At 43.4% G+C, this 20,518-nt stretch overlaps 1 protein-coding gene across 1 annotated transcript in view; it reads right to left on the bottom strand.

Annotated features, from left to right (window-relative positions):
- Positions 1 to 20,518, bottom strand: part of LOC124593967 (exostosin-3-like) — a 277,190-nt gene that overhangs the window by 189,709 nt on the left and 66,963 nt on the right. The window lies entirely within an intron of this gene.

The raw sequence follows: 20,518 nt of genomic DNA on the forward strand, positions 1-20,518 counted from the left end.
CGACATTGTCAAAAGACACGTCCAGAGGGGCCTGAAGTTGCGGCTGGGCTAGATGTTCCGTTACTTCGCAGAAACTTAGCGAAAACACTTTCTGGCGGGCTACCAGCGAGGCGTGGGAATGACTTGTGTACCCAGGCAGTTGTGGCGGGAAAATTCCCGCGCTTTCTGCAAAATAGTAACTGTGATTGGCTTGCTCAGGGCATAGCTCCGTGACGTAGCAAAATCAGCGCAGAAATTGGCGCCAAGAATCTCCATTGGTGGAATGGTAGTGCTCCGGCAATGGAGTGGAATTTTCCGCCGGTTTTCGAGTTGCTGATTGGAACGTTTAACCACGGCCACTGTCGCGGGGGCGGGAATGTTGTGTGTTCGGCCTGTACGGGTGCTCTAGGTAGTCGGCTCTCGCCTTTCGGTCGAGGACGTCGAAGCAACCAGCTATCGCCTCTGGTACGCCAGATCGTGTTCTGGCAGTTAAGAAGACAGTTTGGTAATGTATGTCCGCAGCACCGGCAGATAGGGATTTTCCTAGGTGATAATCAGAGCTCAGCAGAGCGCGCCTGTTCGTCTTTTTCTAACTTTGTTCTGTCTTGAGTAGCAGCAATTAATGTTGGGTTAGCTGAGTGTCTCTCTTAAGATTTGAGTGGCAAGGAATTGGCTCCACATACCACTTCGTCATATACCTCACAATCTAGTTTAGGGACAACTTCACCTTCACAGCGTTTGTTTGAGTATCCAATTTGAGCCAATTTGATGTATTATAAATGTTCCATGTGTTTTTGGTTATTATTTTGTGTTTAGTCTTAATAAATCATATTGTTATTTTGGACAGAACTTTCATTCTGTTAATCGGTAGAGCAACCCATCATTTCTCACTACGTTAATGAAATCTTCCTTTATTTAACTTATTTATCAAATTAAATTATTGCACGTGCCAAACTCTTTTCCACTCCACTTGCAGGGTTGATTACAGTCAGTTCGCGTATATTTTTTAATCCATGTGCAACAGCAATAGTCGGAGTTAGAATAGGGGGGGGGGGGCTTAGAGCATCATTTACATATGTAGATTCTAAAAGAATTTAGTGTTAAATACACTGCTTGCCCCGGCACCTCGCAACATTTGTGAGAATTGCAACATTTCAAAAATAATCAACCGAGAAAGTAGGTATATTTTAGCACTCTGAGAAAATCTCTCACTTAAGAACTCATTGTCAGTGAAGTATCAGTCTACTCTAATAACAGCGTCAACAAAGAATTCCACTGACCAGAAGAGGACAGGGACCGTCGGCGAGATGGCTGCTTTCTGCCGTCAGAGTTTCAAATTTATCTTGCCGAGCTCTAGCCCGGCTGTCGTACGAATATAAACTCACCAACAATACTTTATTGCAGTGCTTATTTTACTTACGTACAACTGAAATAACGTAAAACTAATTTTACGTACGGGAACTAATAAGCCGTATCAGCTCGGAGAAGTTTCACAACGTGTAGAATCTTCTACCGGAGCACAAAAAAGGCGAATATGCTCATAATTATTAAAAGATTGACTGAAAAGTAGAATACCAGCTGCCTCATTCTACCTTTGTCAACACATATGCCAATTTTCGCCAAAATATTGGCATGCGAATACATTCACGCTCTTCTTAACACGCAGGTGACGTCTCACTCCCACAAACTTCCCTAACTGTAACTCGCTCACACTCACTACTCCAACGCTATAAGCCTCTCATGCCGATCCAATCAAAATTGCCTATTCTCACTCACTCATTCGGGCCAAATCAGTGTCCATTATCTCTTTGTGGCTCTCCAACTGTCACTATCTCTTGTCTCACAGCCACCATGCCTTTCGTTTTGTCCCACTACCACAGTCTCCTCTCACAGTGACTACGTTCCTTTTGCTCTCTCTTTGTACCACTACATCATTCATTCAAAATTCAAATTGAGATGGCTCCAAGCACTGTCGGACTTAACATCTGAGGCCATCAGTCCTCTAGACTTAGAATTACTTAAACCTAACTAACCTAAGGACATAACACACATGAATGCCCGAGGCAGGGTTCAAACTTGCGACCGTGGCAGCAGCGCGGTTCCGGACCGAAGTGCATAGAACCGTTCCGCCACATTGGCCGGCATCATTCATTCCTTTCCACTGCTGCTGTCTCCGCTCACTGTCACTATATCTACCTCGTTGACATTGTCACAGACTCTGTCTCTGATTATCACTGTCTCTCACGCACTTTCTCTTTAATCGTTTCTCACTGGCACTGCCTCCTTCAGTCTTTCTGTAGGACTGTTGTGTCACTATGTCTCAATGCCATTTTTTCCATCTCTTTCTCTCACACTGCAATTGTCTCCTTATACAACAACTAATGTCTACTATCTTTCATTATTTATTGCTTGTCCGTCTCATTCCCGCAACCACTGTCTCCTTCTCTTGTCACTGAGAAGTTCGCACACCGATATTTTTGGGAAAATTTTTGGAGGTTCTGAGAAAGGTACACTACTGGCCATTAAAATTGCTACACCACGAAGATGACGTGCTACAGACGCGAAATTAAACCGACAGGAAGAATATGCTGTGATATGCAAATGATTTGCTTTTCAGAGCATTCACACTAGGTTGGCGCCGGTGGCGACACCTACAACGTGCTGATATGAGGTAAGTTTCCAACCGATTTCTCATACACAAACAGCAGTTCACCGGCGCTGCCTGGTGAAACGTTGTTGTGATGCCTCGCGTAAGTAGGAGAAATGCGTACCATCACGTTTCCGACTTCGATAAAGGTCGGTTTATCGTATCGCAACATTGCTGCTCGCGTTGGTCGAGATCCAATGACTGTTAGCCGAATATGGAATCGATGGGTTCAAGAGGGTAATACGGAACGCCATGCTGGTTCCCAACGGCCTCGTATCACTAGCAGTCGAGATGACAGGCATCTTATCCGCATGGCTGTAACGGATCGTTCAGCCACGTCTCGATCCCTGAGTCAACAGATGGGGACGTTTGCAAGACAACAACCATCTACACGAACAGTTCGACGACGTTTGCAGCAGCATGGTCTATTAGCTCGGAGACCATGGTTGCGGTTACTCCTGAGGCTGCATCACAGACAGGAACGCTTGCGATGGTGTACTCAGCGACGAACCTGGGTGCACGAATAGTAAAACGTCATTTATTCGGATGAATCCAGGTTCTGTTTACAACATCATGATGGTCGCATCCGTGTTTGGCGACATCGCGGTGAACGCATATTGGAAGCGTGTATTCGTCATCCCCATACTGGTCCGTCGTGATGGAATGGGGTGCCATTGGTGACACGTCTCGGTCACCTCTTGTTTGCATTGACGGCGCTTTGAACAGTGGACGTTACATTTAAGATGTGTTACGACCTGTCGCTCTACCCATCATTCGATCCCTGCGAAACCCTACGTTTCAGCAGGATAATGCACGACCGGATGTTGCAGGTCCTGTACGGGCCATTCTGCATACAGAAAACGTTCGACTGCTGCCCTGGCCAGCACATTCTCCAGATCTCTTACCAATTGAAAACGTCTGGTCGATGGTGGCAGAGCAACTGGCTCGTCACAATACGCCAGTCACTACTCTCGATGAACTGTAGTATTGTGTTGAAGCTGTTTGGGAAGCTGTATCTGTACACGCCATCCAAGCCCTGTTTGACTCAATGCACAGGCATATCAACGCCGTTATTACGGCCAGATGTGGTTGTTCTGGGTACTGATTTCTCAGAATCTATGCACCCAAATTGCGTGAAAATGTAATCACATGTCAGTTCTAGTATAATATATTTGTCCAATGAATAGCCTTTTATCATCTGCATTTCTTCCTGGTGTAGCAATTTTAATGGCCAGTAGTGTAGAATCAGGCACCTGGTAAATTACTTTCCAGGCTGAGTCTTTTAATAAAGAGGAACTTATACTTCTTTCTTGTGCTCCGATAGACCATTTCTCCACTGGTCCCCTTGTTCTGACTGTCATAGCAGGGCGTGTCACTCATACTAATAGAACGTTATGGATCAGTAAAGTTTTGATAATTTACCTATGTGGAATTGAAATAACTGAGAACAAATTTTACGTGCACAAAAACTTCATATTTACTGCAGTACTGATACGCGGAGCTGCCAGAGCCCTTCTGATGATGAATCAGACACTATATATCACATTTGTCCGTGCTACGTCACTTTATAAACTACGTTTGCACCTCAGAGCGCATTTTACTAGCTTATTTTAGGTTCACAAGTAGGATAACTTTGAACGTCTGTATCTCTGAAATGGATAAAGATATCCAAAAGATATTCAACCTTGTTCGAGATCTAAATGGTGGGAATGTATCGTAAAAATTACTGCCGTTTTCTGTGCGTAGTCCTCTTGGAATCTGTGATTAGGTTCTAGTCCAGGACAGACGGCGAAAAAATGATGAAAAGCCCCCTTTTGGGGTTTCCTCAGAAACTGCCCATAAATTTACGCATATGAATCATTAATTCATTGATCGGTTTGTCCGTTAGTTAAATTAAATCTGGGGTTTATCTCCAATATATTCGTAATCACTTTATTTAATTTTTACGTACATATTTTACGTGTACGATTTGGGCAACTTTGAACCTCTGTATCTTGGAAACGGATAAACATACCAAGAAAATTTTTGAGATAGTTCGAGACCACAATCTTAGGAATATATTGTAAAAATTTTAGCTACTGTCTGCTCATAACCATCTTGGAACTCTCGGCTGTTCAGTCCACTGCTAACGTCGAAAAATTGGCTAAGAAACCCTTTCTTGACGTTTCCTCAGCAACCGGCCATGTAATTACTCAAATGCAAATTTCCTTTATTGACGAGCATATCCGTCAGTTTAATTAAATCACGGGTTTATCACGGGTGTGCTCGTCATTGGTTAATCTGTTTAATTTTTAAGTGTATATTTTACGTGCATGAGAAGGGTAAATTCGTACCTCTCTATCTGGGGAAATGGTAAAGATGTCAAAAAATTCTCAAGGATGTACGAGATTAGGGCCTTAGGAATGTATCGTAAAAATTTCAGCCATTTGCTGTGGATATTCGTTGTTGTTGTTTCTTGGGGAGGAGACCAGACAGCGAGGTCATCGGTCTCATCCGATTAGGGAAGGAAGTCGGCCGTGCCCTTTCAAAGGAACCATCCCGGCATTTGCCTGGAGCGATTTAGGGAAATCACGGAAAACCTAAATCAGGATGGCCGGACGCGGGACTGAACCGTCGTCTTCCCGAATGCGAGTCCAGTGTGCTAGCCACTGCGCCACCTCGCTCGGTGTGGATATTCGTCTTGGAATTCTCGGCTGGGCTTTAGTCCTCCGGTGGCGGCAAAAATATGGTAAAAAATCTAATGGTGCCTAAAATTCTAATGGTGCCCACATACGTACCATCATGCTCATCACAGATCACGTCAAATACAAAAAGTACAAACTGATTTACTCCATTTGCCTAAACGGGAGGGAGTGTGTAATATACTTCGACCAGTGCTGTAGGATAGTGACTCTAAGACGAACCTTCTCTTTGGTATACAAATGGTGCCTTGCCTAACCCGAGTGCTATCCAAAACAGTTGACTCTGCCCTTTTATCAGCAATAGAACCCGAGAGAAGAGCACTGGAAAGTCTCGTTTTTACGGCTTTTTGGAACATGTTGGTAAGCACACTGTCGTATGCATACCGATTTTTACCTAGTCCGTAACGATGTACATCTACATCTGCATCTACATCGATACTCTCTAACTTACATTTAAGCGCCTGACAGAGGCTTCATCGAACCACATTCAGAATTCTCTATTATTCCAATATCGTATAGCGCGCGGGAAGAAGGAACACCTACATATTTCTGTACGAGCTCTGATTTCCCTTATTTTATCATGGTGATCATTCTCCCTATGTAGGTCACCGTCAACTAAATATTTTCGCATTCAGAGCAGAAAGTTGGTGATTGAAGTATCGTGAGAAGGTTCCTCCGCAACAAAACGCCTTTGTTTTAATGATGTCCACTCCAAATCATGTATAATTTCAGTGACGCTCTCTCTCATATTTCGCGATGGTACAAAACGTGCTGCCTTCCGTGAAGTTTCTCGATGTACTCCGTCAATCCTATCTGGTGAGGATCCCACACCCTCGTGATGACTGGGTGTTGTGTGATGTCCTTAGGTTAGTTTGGTTTAAGTAGTTCTAGGTTCTAGGGGACTGATGACCATAGAAGTTAAGTCCCATAGTGCTCAGAGCCATTTGAACCATTTGATCCCACACCACGCAGCTGTATTCTAAAAAGATGCCGGACAAGCGTAGTGTAGGCAATCTCCTCCGTAGATCTGTCACATTTCCTTAGTGTCCAGCCAATAAAACGCAGTCTTTGGTTAACCTTCCCCACAACATTTTCTATGTGTTCCTTCCAATTTATGTTGTCCGTTATTGTAATTCCTATGTATTTAGCTACATTTACGGCCTTTAGATTTGACTGATTTATTGTGTAAATTATTTCATTATTTAGTATCAACTGCCAATTTTCTCACCATTCAGATATCTTTTCTATATCGTTTTGCAATTTGTTTTAATCTTGTGATAACAATTTTAGTCGATAAACGACAGCGTCGTATGTAAATAACCTAAATCGTTTGTATAGATAACGAACAACAAAGGGCCTATAACACTACCTTGGGGGACACCAGAAGTCACTTCTGTTTTACTTGATGACTTTCCGTCAATTACTACGAACTGTGGCCTCCCTGATAGGAAATAAAAAATCCAGTCACGTAACTGAGACGATATTCCATAAGCATGCAATTGCACTACATGCAGATTGTGTGGTACAGTGTCAAAAGCCTTGAGGAAATCCATAAGTACGGAATAAATTTGAAATCCCTTGTCAATAGCACTCAACACTTCATGCGAATAAAGATCTAGTTGTGTTTCACAAGAACGATGTTTTCTAAACCCATGTTGACTGTGTGTCAATAGAACGTTTTCTTCGTGGCAATTCATAAGGTTCGAACACAATATATGTTCCAAAATCCTGCTGCATATCGACGTTAATGAAATGGGCCTGTATTTAAGTGGATTACTCCTACTACATTTCTTGAATATTAGTGTGACCTGTGCAAATTTCCAGTCTTCGGCTACGGATCTTTCGTCGAGCGAACTGTTGTATATGATCGTCAAGTAAGGAGCATACTCTGAAAGGAACCTAATTGGTATACTATTTGGACCAGAAGACTTGCTTTTATTAATTGATGTAAGTTGTTTCACTACTCCGAGGATATTTATTTCTACGTTACTCATGTTGGCAGCTGTTCTTGATTTGAATTCTGGAATACTCACATCGTCTTCTTTTGTGACTGCGTTTCGGAGAGCTGTGTTTAGTAACTCTACTTTGGCAGCACTATCTTCGATAGTATCTCCATTGCTATTGCGCAGAGAAGGCATTGATTGTTTCTTGCCGCTAACATACTTGACATACGACCAGAATGTCTATGGATTTTCTGTCAGGTTTCGAGACAAAGTTTCACTGTGGAAACTGTTACAAGCATCTCGCATTGAACTCTGCGGAAAAATTCGAGCTTCTATGGAAAAGATCACCACCTTGGGGATATTGCGTGTGTTTAAATTTGGCATGGTTGTTTCGTTGTTTCTGCAACAGTGTTCAGACCCGTTTTGTGTACCAAGGAGGCTCAGCTCCTTCGTTTGTTAATTTACTTGGTATAAATCTCTCAACTACTGCCGATACTATTTCTTTGAATTCATGCAACATCTGGTCTACACTTACATTGTGATTCTTGAGTTTCTCCCGGCGTATTTGATTATCAAAATATCCACGGGTGTGCTGGCGGTCTATAGTGTCCAACGGGCACACTATTTCGGCGATCATACATGTCGCCATCATCAGGTGAATTGACGGACTGAGCTCCTGTGAACGTGCCGGCACAGAGATCCGTACGCTATGGCTGCTCAGAGGGAACTGGGTTCGGTCACGGCGGCGGCCGATTTAAATACTCTCCGCCAGCGGCGTGCTCCCTCCGCCGTCCGCGCCCCGCGCCACGGTCGCGCGGTGGAACAGATTGCGACGGCGTCTGAGATGACGTCGGTGTGAAGGCTCTGTTCGCCGTGGTCGTCACAACTATACGTTTGCTCGATTTACTCTTGAGTAACCCAATCGCTGGTTCCCAAGCCTTGCTAAGATTATAGCCACAGTCACGGTTTATGAGGTCGTCATTGGTGCGAATTTCAATGGCCTCTCTAACAACGCTGTCCCAGTATCTCGACGTCTGTACCAGAATCCTCGTGCGGTCATACTCCATGGCGTGATTTTCCGACAAACAATGTTCAGCGACCGCCGACTTGCTCGGATACATCAGTCGAGTGTGCCTCTGGTGTTCACGGCATCGATCCTCGACGGTACGCATCGTCTGACCAATATACGACTTGCCACATTGACACGGAATCTGGTACACGCCGGTCTTCCTCAAACCGAGGTCATCTTTGGCGCTCCCCACCAGTGCACGAGTTTTATTTGGAGGACAAAACACAGTTCCGACCTGGTGTTTCTTCAGAATGCGGGCGATTTTCCTCGAGAGTGTGCCTGTGTATGGAATAAATGCAGTGCCTACCTCCTCCCTCGTGACTTCATCCATCTCAACAGGTTGTGCTGCAGTGGTTGGGCGGAGAGCACGTTGAATCTGCCACTCTGAGTACCCAATTTTTCGAAATACAGTTCTCAGGTGTTCCAATTCCTGGGGTAGACTCTCTGCGTCAGAGATAGTGCGCGCCCTATGTACTAGAGTTTTAAGTAACCCGTTCCTCTGTGAAGTGTGGTGGCAGCTGTCTGCGTGCAAATACAGATCAGTGTGCGTTGTCTTCCGATACACCCCATGACCTAGGGTGCCGTCAGCCCTTCTCTTGACCAAGACGTCAAGGAAAGGTAATTTACCCTTCGTTTCAGTCTCCACAGTGAATTTGATGTTGGGGTGTATGGAGTTTAGATGTGTAAGGAAGTCAAGGAGTTTATCCATACCATGTGGCCAGATGACGAACGTGTCGTCCACGTAACGGAAAAAGCAAGTAGGTTTCCATACGGATGACGACAGGGCTTCCTACTCCAAGTTCTCCATGTACAAATTCGCTACCACCGGTGGGAGTGGGCTACCCATGGCGACTCCCTCCGTTTGTTCGTAGTATTCTCCATTAAAAAGAAAATACGTGGAAGTCAATACATGCCTAAAAAGTTCAGTAGTCTTCTCGTCAAACTTCTGACTAATCAATTCTAGTGACTCTCGAAGGGGTACGCTCGTAAACAAGGAAACGACGTCAAAACTCACCATGATATCTGACTCATCCAACCTGAAGCTATCAAGGCGTTTAACAAAATCCACGTAATTACGGATGTGATGAGGGCATTTACCCACATAAGGACTTAATATTCCCGTCAGGTATTTGGCCAACAAATATGTAGGTGCCCTGATGTTGCTGACAATGGGGCGTAATGGTACCCCCTCTTTGTGAACCTTCGGGAGTCCATATAGTCTAGGCGGTACCGGACCTTGGGGTAACAATTTCTTAGTGTCACCCTCCGGTAAATCTGTGTCCTTGAGAAGCGCCCTCGTCTTGTTCTCCACCTTCTTTGTAGGGTCAACGCTGATCTTCCGGTAGGAATCGTCATTTAGCAGGCTCTGCATCTTATCAGTGTAGTCCTTATGGGAGACAACAACTGCAGCATTGCCTTTGTCAGCCGGTAAGACAACAATTTCAGAGCGATCCCTCAGATCACGAATGGCGGCCCTGTCTTTACTGCTGATATTTGACTTCATCGGTTTGGATTTCGTCAACGCACGACAAGTTTCGCGACGTATTTCCTCGACTGATTCTGGCGGAAGTCGAGCTGCAACCTGTTCAACAGCACTAACAATTTCTGCGACTGGAGTGAACTTGGGGGTGGGAGCGAAGTTGAGACCTTTCTGCAAAACCGAGACCGCATCATCACTCAACACCATGCCACTCAAACCTGCAGAGATGGTTTGTTAAGGAGACGTGAGAACTTAGCTGTTTGACGTCCCGTAGCCTTCTTATGGGCGGAATCAGCTGACACCCAGGTGACACCATCAATCCAATCCCAGGAAAAAGAAGTGAACTTACTAGCCAGTTGCAAATGTAGTTTGAGTAGTTCCTGTGAGATAAACTCAAGGCTCCGGCGGGTGAATTGCACTCTCTCACGTACCAATGCGAGGCTGGCTCGTTTCGTGATTCTCTTAGCTGCTGCAGAATCGATGTGATGCATAATCTTAGCAAAATTTGGAACAACATTCTCGGAACGACATCTCTTTAGAAAGGCAAGAGTACTTAGCAAACGACATCTACGGTGGCGCAACTTTTCAAATTTCTTCATGCTGCGATACATCTCCTCCCAGTAAAGGTGTATGATGTGATTCTTGGGTTTCTCCCGGCGTATTTGATAATCAAAATATCCATGGGTGTGCTGCCGGTCTATAGTGTCCAACGGGCACAATATTTCGGCGATCATACATGTCGCCATCATCAGGTGAACTGATGGACTGAGCTCCTGTGAACATGCCGGCACGGAGATCCGTACGCTATGGCTGCTCAGAGGGAACTGGGTTCGGTCGCGGCGGCGGCCGATTTAAATACCCTCCGCCCGCGGCGCGCTCCCTCCACACAGGGTGCAGCCAACTGCAGGTGGTTGCTCACGTCGGTACCAATGATGTGTGTCACTTTGGATCTGAAGGAAATCTCTCTTGTTTAGAGCTGATAACAAAAGTGGTTAAGGTTACCAGTCTTGCTTGCAAGATGAAAGCAGAATTGATCATTTGCAGCGTACTCGACAGGACCGATTGTGGATCTGTGGTACAGAGCCGAGTGGAGGGTCTGAATCAGAGGCTCAGACGGTTCTGCGACCGTGTAGGCTTCAGATTCCTCGACTTGCGCCAAACGGTGGTTGGGTTTCAGGTTCCGCTGAATGGGTCAGGTGTCCACTATACGCAGGAGGCGGCTACACGGGTAGCAGGGGCTGTGTGGCGTTGACTGGTCAAATAATATAAGACGGCTGCTCAGATTGTCTCCTATGTAGTTAAAATAGATCAGGAACAATAGAGGGCCTATAACACTTCCTTGGGAAACGCCGTATACAATTTTTGTATTGCTCGAAGACTTTCCGTCTGTTACTACAAACTATGACCTATCTGACAGGTAATCACGAATCCAGTCGCACAACTACGGCGATATTCCTTAGGCATGCAGTTTGGTTAGAAGACGCTTGTTGGGAACGGTGTCGAAAGCCTCCTGGAATTCTAAAAATATGTAATCAATTTGACATCCCCTGTCGATAGCACTCATTACTTTATGAGTATAAATAGCTAGTTGTATTTAAGAACGATGCTTTCTGAATCCGTGCTGACTATGTGTCAATAAATTGTTTTCTTCGAGGTAGTTTATAATGTTCGAACACAGTATATGTTCTAAACCCCTACTGCAAATCGACGTCAGTGATATGGGCCTGTAATTCAACGGATTACTCCTATTTTCCTTTTGGATATTGATGTGACATGAGCAATTTTCTAGTCTTCAGGTACGGATCTTTCTATGAGCGAGCGATTGTATATAATTGCTAAATATGGCTCTATTGTATCAGCATGCTCTGAAAGGAAACTGACTGGCATACATTCTGCACCGGAGGCCTTGCCTTTATATTTACTGCACCGTGTTGCTCCTCTCAGACTTGCCTTGGACTTGAAAGTGCTCCTGTGGTGTAATTCGTTTCGTGGCACATGATTACTCGTTTCGTGGCACATGATTACTCCCGTTATAGAACGGTGCCATTGATCTAGAGTACCGTTACTAGCCAGGTGGTAGTCTATGGTTTTGTGGCGAACAGTGCTGTAGAGTTTGCTGAGCTGGGCAAGCAGGTCTGGTTCGAACTGGCGGCCGCAGTCCGTTGTGACATGTAGCAGGCAGCAAATCGAGAAATTCGGCACGAAACGAAAGCTGAGGTTAAAATTTCTATAGAGCTTTTACCATAAGCCACCGCTTCCAGCCAGCGAGTAAAACGATCTATCATAGGTAGAATATAATTCTGTCCATTCGACATATGTAACTGGCTTACCACGTCGACAGGAATGTGTGAAAATCGCGTAGTTATGTCAGGAAAGTCCCCTACCAGCGTGTACACATATCGGGAAAGTTTGCTTCGTTGACACCTGACGCACGTACGAGTCCATTCAAGACAATCTTTTTGAATTCCAGGGCAAACAAATCAGAGCGACACTAGGAGGACCGTTGGCCTGACACCAGGATGACACAAACTTTGCGGACTGTCAAAGGTGCATGTTCCGATTGTAGTAGGCAAGAATGGATGAGGGTTCCTGCTTGAGAGATTGGGAGATACAGTTTGACATCTGCGCCAGCGACATCCACTAGTTGGAAACCCAAGCTTGGCGAAGTATCCTTCATGTGGTTCTATAGTTCTTGGCGAGACGCTTATGCCGCGGCAGCTCGTGCGAAATCGATGTTACTTGAGAGGCTGCTCAGACGGGAAAGACTACCGGCTATCACGTCATCTATTACCGAAGCTCGAGAAACACCAGTAGAAAGCTAGTGGCCACCACGCGTCATTATCGGGCCGTTGTAACGCCGCACAGATAGCTGTTTGGCTTACGTCAACAAGCAGTGTGAGGGCTGCAGCCAGCTCAGGGTGAGCGATGAGTGTTGCATCCTCTACGCTTTATTGTGCTGCTTCGAAGGCAGAGCTCATGGCGTCCCTTCACTAATTAGGTGAGTCACCCTTGATTTTCGGAACAGGGAGTGCTGCTCTCAACGGTGTTTGTAGTTCGGGTGGTAATGGCAGAAGTCAAACGGTAGATGTTGCGGATGCGAAGAATCCGGTGCAGCTCTCTAGCGGTATTCGGTCGAGCAATTTGTAAAATGTCTTCCACTTTTATGGAGACGTCTAGGGCGAAAAGACAAGGATGTCATCCAAATACGCGAAACAGAAATGAAGACTTTGCAGTACCGAATCGATGAATCGTTGCCATGATTGAGCAGTTTTTTGTGAGCGAAATGTGTTGGAAGGGCCCTCAAATAACCCAAATTGTGTGATGATGGCTGTCTTCGTTTTATCTTGGTACACCACCGGAATGTGAGTAAAGGAAAGAACGCTGAATGTTGTTGTAACCACGTAATGTGTAATTACGCTGCTAGAAAAAATAGTACACCCCTTTAGAGGTTTCTAATTCACTCAGGATTTACAGTTTCAACAGTGCATATCGAGTACATGAAACCGTTATATTTACAGATCAATAGCAGAAGCGGTTCTGAGGTACCAAGTACTGACCCACGCTTAAATACCCGTAATAACAAGTGCTGAGCCTCCACAAGCTGCAATGTAGACGCTGACTCTGGCATCCAGTTGACCACATAGATGCTGAATATTGTTCTGAGATACGTTACACCAAGCATTTGCTCCACTTGTTCACGTAGATTTGTAAGAGTTATTGGTAATGAGTCGCACGAATGTCTTCTCGTCACATCTCATCCCACACGCGCTCGACTGGCGAGAGGTATGGAGATCGTGCTGGCCAGAGGAGTTACTGCACATCTTGCAGAGCACGTTGACTTCCATGGGCAGTGTGTGGAAGAGAGTTATCCTGCTGGAACAGCACATCAACTTCCTGTTGCAAGAGTGGCAAAAGTACGGTTCTAACGACATTCGGCACGTACCGAGCGCTGTTAGCATCCCCTCCAGAAACACCAAAGGTGTAAAAGACTTGTGGCTTATCGCATTCTAGAAGATAAGGTCTGGTGTTGGGTCACTGAGCTTGGTCCAACGGTTGGCGCAGCTCTCCCCGTCGGAGGTTCGAATCCTCCCTCGGGCATGGGTGTATGTGTTGTCCTTAGCGTAAATTAGTTTTAGATTAAGTAGTGTGTAAGCTTAGGGACCGATGACCTCAGCATTTTGGTCCCATAGTCCATACAAAAAATTTCCAATTTTTTTTTGTACAATGCACTCTAGGATACAGCGCTCATCATTCCTTCGTTGTACGGGCAAACGACTATCAATTGCGTGCAGGCAGGACCTGCTTTCATTACTGAAGACCACGGTGCGCCATTCCATTTAAGTGAACATCTGACATCATCAGTTGAGCCGTGCAGGTTGATGCTATGGCATGAGTGGAAGACAGGCTAGAGGCGTGCACATTGTCTCACTGCTAATAACAAGTTCTCAACATATCATGTTGACACGTCTGGGCTCACAAGCCCTCTTATCTGGGCTGTGGGAGCTGTACGGCATGCCACGTCTGCTCTCACAATACGACGCTTCTGGCGGGCGTTTGTGCTGCATGGACGATCAGATTTAGATTAGATTAGATTAATTATTCATTACATAGACCCATAAAAGAGGGAATCCTCCTGGGTGTGGAACATGTCAGAGAAACACATTACAAACATGTAATTAGAAAACTTGAGTTTCATTCATTTTAATGATCCTCAGTCAGTAATCAGTAAAATTATGTACATGAATTAAATTTCAGCTTCTAATATTTGCAGGTTTAATTCTTACATCTGATTTCATTAAATCCATCATTCAGATATTTGCTAGTTTCTTGGCTATTACAACCAAGTATTATCCAAAATTAAAGTAAATTATTCATTTCAGTGATCCATAGTTAAGAACAGTCAAATTATGTACAAGATTTAAAATTTAACTTCCACTATTCACAGACTTAAGTCTTACATCTGCTTTCCATACATTCATCATTCACACAATAAGCAGGTACATGGCTGTTACAACCAAGTGTTGTCAAAAATAAAAGTATAATAAATTTTCATTAAAATGGTCTACTGCACTTGTTGAGACAATCATGGATGGAATAGAAGGAGTTGGCCACCAAAAATTCTTTTAAATTGTGCCTTGTCTGAAACTAAACTGTTAATGGTTGCTGGTAACTTATTGAAAATATGTTTCTGAATACTGGACTCCTTCCTGAGCAAGAGTAAGTGATTTTAAATCTTTATGTATATCGTTCTTATGCTTAGTATTGATATTGTGTACTAAGCAGTTAGTTGGAAAAAGAGATGAATTGTTTACAACAAACTTCATTAAGGAATAAATATACTGAGAAGCTGTGGTTAATATGCCCAATTCTTTGAATAGGTTTCGACATGTTGTTTTTGGATTTACTCTACTCATTACTCTTATTATACGCTTCTGTTCTCTAAACTTTTTTTCTCTGTTTGTGGAGTTACCCCAAAATATGATACCATATGACATAATAGAGTGAAAATAAGCAAAATATGCCAGTTTTTTTATATTTATGTCTCTTATGTCTGACATCATTCCCATTGCAAACACAGACTTGTTTAGGCGCTTTATCAGTTCATTAGTATGTTGCCACCAACCGAATTTATTATCAAGTTGTAATCTGAAGAATTTGATACTCTCAACTTCTCCTATTTCCATGTCATCATATTTTATACACACACCAGAAGGAAATCTCTTGGAAGTTCTGAACTGCATATAGTGGGTCTTATCAAAGTGTAATGACAGTGAACTGGCTATGAACCACTTATTAATGTCAGTAAAAATTTGATTAGCTGCCCTTTCTAAATTTATATTTGATTTACTATTTATTGCAATGTTTGTATCATCTGCAAATAAGACAAACTTGGCATCTGGTAATGTAACAGATGACAGGTCATTAATGCACACAAGAAACATTAGTGGACCTAGTATGGAACCTTGGGGAACATGACATGTAATTTCTTCCCAGTCATATGATGTCTGATTGCCTACTGTTGAAGTGTTACGTAATGACTCCCTTTGTTTTCTGTTAGTAAGATGTGACTGAAACCGCTTTGCAGCACTGCTAGTGATGCCATAATATTTTAATTTACTTAGAAGAATGCTGTGATTCACACAGTCAAACGCCTTTGACAGTTCACAGAATATGCCAGTTGCCTCTAATTTGTTGTCCAATGAATTACGGACATTTTTGCTGTAAGTGTATACAGCTTTCTCAATATCAGAACCCTTAAGAAACCCAAACCGTGACTTTGGCAGTATGTCATTTGCACTAAGGTGCTTAAGTTGACAGTTGAACATAGCCTTTTCAACGATTTTTGAATAAGCTGGCAAAAGTGAGATCGGTCGGTAATTTGACTGCATTTCTTTGTTCCCTTTCTTGTGGAGAGACGTAACTTCAGTATATTTAAGCCAGTCTTTGAATGTTCCTGTGACAAGTGATTGATTTCACAAATAACTTAAGATAAGACTAAGCTCACATGAACACTCTTTTATTATCTTTGTATATATTTTATCATAACCACTAGAATGCTTTTATTTCAAGTACTTTATGATGGATTCTACTTCTTTGGGTTAAATAAGTGTCAACTCCATTATACTGAGATTACATGTGTGCACTCGTCTCAGATATTCCATTGCATTATTTACTGAATCTGACAACTCCACGCTATCACTTAGAGAGACAAAATACTTGTTTAGCCAATTTGCAACGCAACATGCGTTTGTTACCAAGGTTTCATTTATTTTTTAGAGCTATTTGTTCCTCCTCATTTCTGGTCGTATCTGTCTCTGACTTAACTATATCCCATATTGTTTTTATTTTATTGCTGGATGTATTTATCTTCTTCTGATAATGCAGGTGTTTAGATTTCTGGATAACCTTTTCAATATTTTGCAGTAATTTTTGTAACGAGCTATAATGCTTGTATCAAAGGTGTCCCTACGTATCAGATAGAGCCCCCTTCTTGTCTCATATGATATCTTTATCCCTTGTGTGATCCATGGTTTCTTATTAGACTTCTGCTTATATGAGTTACCTTCAGGGGAAAACAATTTTCAAGTAAGGTGCTAACTTTATTACTGAATGTTTTGTATTTTCCATTTGTGTCTTGGATGCTGTAAACATCCATCCAATTAATTTCTTCGAGCAATCTCCTAAATTTCTGAGTTTTGACTGTTTTATTGGCCTTCTGTACTCAGTTCTGATAGATGTTTTACCCTGACAATTTTCAAAATTTAATGTTAGGTGTTGCATGTCATGGTCAGATAGCCCATTTACTACTGGTTTTGTAATGTGGCTTAATTGCCTAGAACTGTCTATAAATATATTATCAATGGCAGCCTTAGAACATTTGTATACCCCAGTTGGGAAATTTATAGTAGAAATTAAATTGAATGACAATGTAACTGATTTCAGTAACTGTTCACTGACAGTGTTTTACAGGATATCTATATTAAAATCACCATCAACCACTAGTTCTTTGTTTTTTATTTTAGATGAGATAATAAATCTTCAAGACCGTTTATAAACAGGTTGAAATTTCCTGAAGGTGCTCTGTATATGGCTACTATTATAAAGGACATATTATGAAATTCTATCTCTGTTGCACATGCTTCTAAGTGCTGCTCTAAGCAAAATTTATTAATGTCAGTATTCTTAAATTTAAAACTGTTTTTAACAAATGTGGCAATTCCTCCTTTCTCCGTGTTTTGTCTACAGAAGTAGGAGGCTAACTTCAGTTCTGTAAGGTTTAACATATCTATACCAGTGGTCACATGATGTTCAGAGAGGCAGATTATATCAACGGGGTTCCGTGACTCTAATTCATTAATGCACTTAAGTAGTTCATTAATTTTACTTCTAAGCCCTCTAATATTTTGATACACTAAAGATAGTTGGCATTTCACATTTACCGAGATGAAATTGGGTGAAAATAAAATTTCTGCTGATTGCTGTAAATTTTTAATCAACAGCTGTGTTCGCTGATCCGATGCGCCAGGATTATGCTGTTTGATTTCTTTATCAAACTGAATGTTTGTTTCAATCTTTACTTCTTTCAGAACTTGACTTCGTTCTGTCCTACCTATCCTAAAAAGGGTGCTGCTCCAACACCTATGACCACTCATGGCAGTGCCTCCCCCTTTAAATTTCCTGCTATTAGCCCAGACAGTTTACCCTTCCCTTTCCTGTTGAGATGTAGGCCATGTCTAGTATAATCCCACCTAAAGAGAAAATCAACAGGAACCAAACTAATATGTGACCCCGCACCCGACCCAAGCAACCGTTACAACTCCAAATTAACTCTCCCGACAGAAGAGTTTAAATGAGGACGGTCATGGCGTCTCACAACAGACAAAAACTCATCACGGGTATGTCTCGTTGCTGATGCAGTCTTTGCCAGGTCACACTCTATATTGTACCCAGGATCTCTGTCAATACTATTGCCTGGCCCACCCAGAATAACCACGGTGTCCTCCTTGGTAAAATATTTACAGAGTGAACCTAAATCCTCTGTCACCTGACCTAGACCAGCACTTGGTTTTAAAAAAATTGTGACCTGGTATTCTGATCCTAGGTGGTCCTGCAAAAGTCGGCCTACATCTCTGGCATGTGAACTATCTAACAACAAAACTTTCTTTCTCTTTGCTGACCTCCTTACATTCTTATACAATTTTCTACTGAAAGTTTGCTGTGCCCTCTCTACACCTACATCTGTCTGAGGCTCATCAGCTTCTAACTGAAGCAACAGGTCAAACTTATTGTTCACATTCACCACAAAGCTGTCTGACAAGGTTCTAGGTCTGTTACTCCGGTTACCTGTTGCCACTTCCCACCTCCCTTTACCCTTCTCCCTCCTTAACCTGTTCAGATCTTCCCTAGCCTGAAGGGCAGCAATTTTCCCCTTCTGTTCCACTATTTTCCTATCTCTACTGCATATCCTACAGAACCACTGATGAGTCTGACCCACTTCCCCATTTACCACGCCGCTACAGTCACCCCAATGGAAAAAGCTACTGAACCCATAACATCAAACCCCGGAGCTAACAATTCTACGGCAAGTCAGACACTTTTCACTCATGGTAAAAATCTTATTTTAGCGAGAATAAGTAAAATTAAATTATAGAAAAACAAGAAAACACGTTTACGAAATATTAGGTCTAGTCTCAGTAGTATGTAAACAAACTCACTCTAGTGAAAATAAGTTAGATTACCGAAAGTAAGAAGAAATACATGTTTACAAAAATTAGGCCTAGTCGCAACTGTATGTAAACAAAGCTACGACCGTATGTACAAAGTTGAATGAACGATAGTTCTCACATGGACGCCATGGGCAACACTTCCTTGGCACACGGTGCAATGGAGACGACCATGGGCTGCTGGACAAACAAATAATTTCTTCCTTAAGCATGGGCGTTACATTCTGCCTTCTCAATGGCTAAGGGATGGAGACCTAAACCTCTAGGCCAATATGAGACAGGTGGTCCGTCATTGGTTTTAATGTGGTGTACAGTGTTGTGACGTACGTCCTTCGGTGGTCCACGCGATCGCGTCAAGGCTGGAAACTGCTGGAGAACGTCCGTCTACTCGCCGCTGGCCGCTTGCTCTGTCACGACCGCGAGATCTGCTGTGCCCGGTCGGAAACTCGAAGCTGTAAGGTCGGTGACGCTGCCCATGATTCGAGCTGTCGCCGTGTCGGGCAGCGGGTGAGAGACGCTAGGAAATCGGCTTCCCTAACGATGGGCTCAGGCACATCCGCCGTCCCAGATCTGATTTCTTTCGTTGCCTACCGTACGTCTGTATAGAAGAGTTGTCTGCTGTAGTAGGGCAGAACGAAGTTGATGATCAGCGCCCGTTCAATACGGTTCGACGAAATACACATAACTACGATCCAGCATCCACCTAACATTTCTGGCCTGACATCCGACCACTTATAAACAACCGCTCTGATTGTGCTCGGTTATCGGATTATACACTTACGTCAGATTACCGCTGGTATGGCACGGTACGTTTGCGCGCCTCAGTCCCGAATCTGCAGTTTTACCAACAGATGGAGAATTGACCTGTTCCTGAGATCGCAGACGCTGTGGAAGAGCGGTTCCTCTGTATCCTGCGATGGCGGTTTCTGTCGTTACTACAGTCTCGCCGAGATAACTGTTCATTGATCTGTTTGGTTGAAAGACTGTGATAGTTGGTGCGTGTCACCATCGCTGGCGATATGCTTTTGCACGAAGTAGGCAACGAGGTTATCGGGGCCCGCGGCTTCGCATCCATTATATGGTCAGATAAGTCGGCCTCTGCATCCAAGGGCATCTCGGTGTGTGACTCTGCTGTTGCCTTTTACCTGCGGTGGTAGGTGACTCTTGCTTCATAATGCACGGAGCAAGTTGTCAGATATGGGGCCACTTATTATGTTTATCCATCACGAATATTTTAGAACCCGTGGCTGTTCAACTGAATGTAAAAACATAAAACTGCAACCAGTCACTTTTTTGAACAGTTGTTATTCCATGAACCGTTTTTCGATCCTTTTCAGGCTCAGCTTCAGATGGTTTTCTGGATGTTACATCACTATTTCTCGCATAATGCTGGGCTGGCTCTGTGACAGGAAGATGGAACACGCCTTAATGAACCGTATCACCATGACTATTATTTATCAGTCGATATGGATCCAAATTTAGTTTTTTACTTATT

This window comes from Schistocerca americana, chromosome 2 (assembly GCF_021461395.2).
Source record: "Schistocerca americana isolate TAMUIC-IGC-003095 chromosome 2, iqSchAmer2.1, whole genome shotgun sequence".
Taxonomy (NCBI): Eukaryota; Metazoa; Arthropoda; class Insecta; order Orthoptera; family Acrididae; genus Schistocerca; species Schistocerca americana.